Genomic DNA, 6,959 nt, shown 5'->3' with positions numbered 1-6,959 from the left:
GCATGTTCTGTGAGGAGGTTCTCGGCTATTTAATGTTTGAATGCAGGGGTGCTCAATACGTCGATCGTGGTCGCTGCAGAGCTCCGACGCCGGTCCGCGCGCATCGGGACGGAGCAAAGTCACTCGCCCCCCCCCCCCCCCCCGCAACAACTCAGTTTTTTACGGTGTGGGGGATTGGGGGTGCGTGAACCCGGTCGGGATGTAGAAGGGGGTGCGTGGCCTAAAAAGTTTGGGAACCCCTGATCTAAACCATAACCATGTCCTACAGGAATGATGAATATACAGAGTGCACGATAACTTCATACGATGCTGTGGAAACGTTCCACAAACGTCCTGGTGGTTTGGATGAGCGGGATTCTTCTTTTATGCAAACTATCTCAAAGTGATAGAACGTATTCCTTATTAAGATCTGAACATTCACATCTTATCTCCACTTCGTCTCTCTTTATGAGAGATTAACGCTCCGATAACGACGTATTGAGCCCGGGAGCTGCCGTCGGGTCCAAAGCATCATCAAGAGTTCTAGACACGAGACTATTCTTGAGTCCCGCATGTTCTTCTAAATCCCTCCTACGAGACATCGAAGAACAAAACCTCAGAAACTTAAGAACTGATTGTGTAAAGTCAAAATACTGAAGCGAACAGCTGTAAATATGTAATGTTTGTACACATGTGTAGTCGATCAGCCGTTGTGCATTTTATTTTGATATATTACTTTCTTCAGAGGCAGACCACTACATTAGCAGAGTTAGTGATTGTTGGAGCTCTGGAAAGACCAACCATGGAGTTTAGTTTAAAATAAATACAACTAGAACAGGCACTCGGTAGAGCGCATACCTTCGCATATCACAAGATTGGGCATTGAATTATGAACATTTGGGCATTAGTCGCATGCCAATTGGATAAAAATTGACCGCGCTATGGTAAAAAGAAGATGTTGACCTTTTCATGACCTTTTCATGACCTTAACCTTGACCTTTGACCCGATCGATCCCAAAATCTAATCAAATGGTCCCCGGATAATAACCAATCATCCCACCAGATTTCATGCAATTCGGTTTATTACTTTTTGAGTTATACAAATAAATAAATAAATACACGGCGATCAAAACATAACCTTCCGCATTTTCAATACGAAGGTAATAAGATCACTACAGCACAACGAGAGGTGAAGCGACGGTGTTTCTCCACCCAACTGGAATCATGAAGTCAGAAGCAGAGCCTGGAGGAGTGTAGGAGATGATGCTGAGGCGTCTCCATCGATGGTTTACAAGCAACAATCACAGAAACCGACGGGGTGTCTGACCAGAGGAGCTTTTGCATCAGCGTCTGGAATTTCGTGGCACCATTATTTCACGAGGAGCTGTTATTGTGTAAGAAATCCAATTATGCAACGCGTAAACACACAAAGGAAGGGGCATGGATATTAAAATGAGCGAATCACTCATTTTCATCATGTGGTGGAGGCAACAAGGGCCCACTCTGATTATTAATCAGCATCAATCTAAAAGTTATGGTCACACATCAGCAGACAATAAAACAACAATAATAACATGTTGTTTTCCAGTAATTAAGACACGTTGCTGATGTCTAGAGGGAAACAAGTACATTTAAATCCCCATGACAATTAAAACCCATCAGATTCCACGAGAGCTCACTCCCCGTATCCGATAGGCTGGGTGAGGCCTTCGCCAGCCGCCGTGTGATGGGCGGCGCTCAGAGAAAGTGCAAAGTGACCCCCGGACGAGCAACTAAAAGAATACGGCGGGGTTTCTAAAGAGAAGGCAACCGAGTCCCACATCGAGACAGCGGCTCCGAAATCAAACTGAGATCAGGCCCGACGTGGATCTGCTGAGGCTGAGCGGCGGCAGAGTGTAAATGCACCATCGCTCAGGGAAGCTCCGCCCCTCGGTCCCGGGAGACAGCTCACTTAAAAGAGTTATTTTTTTAGAGGAACTGTGCACCATGACACACACACACACACACACACACACTGTCAGGCAGGAGAAACCTCCCTCAGCTTCTTCTGGGCGCCGTCAAAGTCCAAGTTCACAAATAGACACTCCACCAACTCTGTGATTGGCTCCTTGTGTGTGTACGACTCCTGCAGGAGGGAGGGAGGAGGGAGTCATTTATAGTGGTACGGAAAGTATTCAGACCCCTTTAAAATGTTCACTCTTTGTTTCATTGCAACCATTTGCTAAAAATCAATGTAGGCCGGTGAAATTGAATAATAAACCAGACGCAACACTAGAGTTCGGGATCTTTATTTCTCGAGTTCTCTTTATGTTTAAGAGAAGTGTTAAAGTAATTTGTAATCAATTTAGGTGTCTGAACTCAATTCTATCTTTCTAATACATAAATAAACCGCAGTGGTAACTCTTCTGCTAACACAGAAACAAAAGACAACAAATCACACATACAGTTACCTCTGAAATCAACAACATTAAACATTTGGTCCATCAATATACAAATGACGCAAGACATTACACATACTCACAGCTCGTATCACGGTGCTAGCTCAAATGCTTTTGGTGTTCACAGACACCCACACCATAGAGCACTAAAGTAACAAAAACAAACATCATCTCTGTAACAATGGACAGACAACAAATGATATAAAACATGGATCACAACGAACGTATCCCGACCGGACGGTTATTAAAGCGACGCGCATTAGTAACTCCGCAATCGTCTCACAACGCAGCGCATGGTGACAAAATCAGTCAACATCATACCTCTTGACATCACCATCGGCACATTTAACGACATACAATGCACTTATAAACTTCTATGTGCTCATATTATTGAACATCTTCTGGTAGGTTGACATAGAAACACATTTATAACATATTTACTACACCTTTACTTAGACAAGATAAATCACCAACGCCACCAGTCAGTCACGTGACGCACTTGTTCGGTCCTACTGACTTTCCCCAAAATAGAGCGCCCTCTCGTGGCTTTACTGTGTACCACCTCTTTCCCACTGGGTTACATACTCCCCTGCTAAAAAGTCCACGTCCTCGGGGACTTAACTCATAGTTCTAACTTCTTTCACTGCTTCCCTGAAGAATGCCGCACCCATGCTGGTCAGCAATTGGGACAACACATCAGGGCTGAGAGAAATGGTATTACATGCTGATTTTGGGACATGGTGCGGATTTGAGTGTACTCCTGCATTTGCTCTCAGCGTCTTCCGAGGTGCTGGAACAGGAGCAGCCGCCCCTACATCCCTGCTCGAACAGCTTCCGGTAGTGGAAACAGGTGTTTGTACCTCAGTTTCACTCTCAGAAGATTTCACGTTCACTGGTTCAATGCCAGTTCCAGACTCTGTGTTCCCTTGATCATCATCACCAGGGACATCAACGCTCGCTACCCCTGAACACAGGTTTGGACAAGGAACTTCCTCCAGCACTACATACTCAGGATTTACATAAGCTGTGTCAGACTAAAAAGGGGCATGAACAGGTGTCAAGGTAGGGGCACTTGCTCTCTCTCCTGGGAGCAGGAACAGGGCCTACACAAGGTCTAAGATTTGTTCTATGGACCCTTTTTACTGGACCACCCTCCACAGGCTCGACAGCATGAGTGGTACCTTCTACCTCTACAACCCTATGAACAGTAGGCCCCCACGCATCTTGGATCTTATTTCTGCCCTGAGGCCGGTGGCGAAGATACACCAACTGACCCACATCCACTGGTGGACAGTAAACTTTGCGTTTGTCAAACTCAACTCTTTCCGCTGCTTTCTGCTCAGCATATTCTTTAGCTCTAGCATGGGCTTCCTTAAGACGCTCCTGATGCACTATCAGCCAATCATGTTTCTTGTCTTGCACTTGCTCCTGCCCCAGCAGAGCATCCACAGGGAGGTGTGGGTGCACCCCGAAAAGTAGGTAGTACGGTGTGTAACCAGTAGTAGCATGAGGTGTCACATTGTAGGCATGGACTAGCTCTGCTAAGTGTTCAGGCCAACGCCGCTTCTTCTCAGGTGGAAGGGTACGCAAGAGATCATGGAGTGTCCTATTGAATCTCTCACATTGTGCATTTCCCTGGGGATGATGAGGCGTAGTTCGGGTTTTCTTAACACCATATAGTTTGCATAACTCTGCAACTATTTCGCTTTCAAAGTTTCGGCCCTGGTCTGAATGTAGCCTCTCAGGCACACCATACTTCATAAACCACTCCTGGAGGAGAATCTTTGCAGTAGTGTTCGCTTTCTGATCCCGGGTAGGGAAAGCTTGTGTGAACTTTGTAAACACATCTGTTACAACCAAAACACTCTCTCTGCCATCTGAAGCAGGCTCCAAAATGGTAAAGTCTACTGCAACCACCTCCAGTGGTCGTGTGGCCAAAAATGCCTCCATCGGAGCATGTATCTTGGGCTGGGGCATTTTGGTTAAGACACATCGCTGACATTTTTTAACCCATTGTTCGACGTCATCATACATGCCGACCCAGAAACACCTCTGTTTCAGAAGGTTTTGCGTTCTTTCAATTCCCTGATGCCCCATCTGATCATGTACACTCTCTAGGACTGGTTCTCTCAAACAGGTGGGTAACAGAAGTTGGTGACATTCACCCACATGAACATCATCAAACACACGATAGAGTAAATCATCTATTTCCTTGATTCGGCCCCACTGCCTAAATAAGGAGATCACCGGCTTGGCTAACTTGGCTCTCTCCTTAAAGGTGGGTTTTTGTTTCTTTTCCCAAAACTGCCTGAATGCACTGAGTATGGGGTCTGTGTTTTGAAATGTGCGAAGCTCTTCCTTAGAGTAACCCGGCAAGGTGGGGGTGTTACCCTGCCAGTCACTCTCGTCAGTCCCCTGCATGGCCTCTGAGGCCCGTACCTGTCTCACTCTACAGCACTTGATCCCTGCCGATCCTAGTTCTGGCCCTAAAGCTGTTCCCTTCCTCGCATTGCAGATGGCTATACATCCATCAAAATCGAGGTCATCTGGGTACGGTTGGGGCTCCCCTGCTAACGGCTGTCTAGAGAGGGCGTCTGCTGCAGTGTTACAGCGACCTGGCCTATACTTGACCTCAAAGTCAAACACTGCCAGCTGAGCTACCCAGCGCTGCTCGATGGCGCCCAACCTGGCTGTATTAAGGTGGCACAAAGGGTTGTTATCAGTGATGGCAGTGAATTTAGCCCCTAGGAGGTAACCTCTAAATTTCTCTGAAACCGCCCACTTCAGGGCCAGCAGTTCAAGTTTCATACTGCTGTAGTTACGATCATTTCTCTCTGCATTACGCAGCCTCCGACTGGCATAAGCAATCACTCTTTTCCTCTTACCCTGCTGCTGATACAGGATAGCACCTAATCTCAAACTACTGGCATCTGTCTCAACAGTGAAGGGAAGAGAGAAATCAGCATAACCTAACAAAGGAGCACTTGTGAGTTTCTCCTTCAACAGCTCAAAAGCTTCCTGACACTGCAGTCCATAAACTTCCAAACAGCTGTTTAGACCTGGATGGACTGTTGTTTTGGATGCACGTATTAACCACATCATGTAGCGAGCTTGCCAGCTGAGAGAACCCCTCTATGAACTTCCTGTAATAGCTACAGAAACCTAAAAATGATCTTAAGTCCTTGACAGTACTTGGGGTTTTCCACTCCTGCACTGCAGCTATCTTATCCGGGTCGGTCCCAATGCCTTCAGCTGATATCTGGTGGCCAAGGAAACGTACCTCTGACTGCAGAAAATGACACTTTTCTATCTTGACTTTGAGGCCTGTCTCCTTCAGCCTCTGCAGAACCTTCTCTAGCCTCGCTAGGTGATCTTCAAAAGACTGTGAGTACACCAAAATATCATCCAGATATACAAGCATGATTTGCAACACCAAGTCACTCATTGTTGCCTGCATCAGTCGCTGAAAAGTTGCTGGTCCATTACACACTCCGAAAGGTAACCGAGAATACTCGTACAACCCAAATGGTGTTGTAAAGGCCGTTTTCTGCCTGTCATCCTCATGGACTGCAACCTGATGGTACCCGCTAGCAAGGTCAATGGTCGAAAAGAACTTTGCACCATGCAGGGCCATCAAAACACTCATCAATGCGAGGCAAAGGAAAAGCGTCTCGTCTGGTTTTTGAGTTTAATTTCCTGTAGTCTACGCATAGCCGTAAACTACCGTCTGATTTTCTGACTAGGACCACCGGTGAAGCATATGCGCTCGTGCTTTCATGGATAACACCCTTCTTTAGAAGCTGAGTGATGTGCTCCCTGACTTCGCTATACTGTGTGGGGGGTATGCGGCGGTAGGGCTGAGCAACGGGTATGTCATCCACCAGATGGATCTCATGTTTAACCCGGTCTGTGTAACCTAGGTCTTCATCCTGAGAAGCAAACACATCTGCATACTGAGATAGAAGCACAGCGAGCTTAGCTTGCTCCTCCTCCGTACCACCTATGTGCAGCCGGTCCAGTATCAACTGAAAATCATTGTCTGCTTTTGGTTTCTCTTTCTGATTAACAGTAACCTCTTCCTGTTCAGCGGAGATACGCTGGAAGCGCACCTCTGTCTGGTCATTTTCAACACACTCTGCCCGAGACACTGTGCCCAACCTGGTCCTGGGCTGCAACCATATATCCTCCTGTGAGAAATTCACTACCTGGACTGGGAACACCCGCCTAGTAGCCTCTACCAAAGTGGGCACTACCACAAGACCACCTGGCAATGGTGCCTTTGCTGGTTCCAACACCATGTAGGTGTTATCATCACATTCTGTTTGCAGTCCTTTTGCATAGACCGTGGCAACCGAACAGGCTGGTATGCGTACTGAATCTCTGCCTGCTATCCTAGCTGCAGATAATTTTTCTGTTACCTCACACGTCCTGTACGGGCTGAAATACTTCTCTCCAGTCTGGATCAAGCTCTCCCTTAAGGGTCGTGTCAAACTCTGCCGTAACCAACTGCTTGCATCTCTTAATTATGTTCATACCAATGAG

The sequence above is a fragment of the Pseudoliparis swirei genome, chromosome 1, assembly GCF_029220125.1.
Source record: "Pseudoliparis swirei isolate HS2019 ecotype Mariana Trench chromosome 1, NWPU_hadal_v1, whole genome shotgun sequence".
Lineage (NCBI taxonomy): Eukaryota > Metazoa > Chordata > Actinopteri > Perciformes > Liparidae > Pseudoliparis > Pseudoliparis swirei.
The sequence above is the reverse complement of the archived record's forward strand: the minus strand, read 5'-3'. Positions refer to the sequence as shown.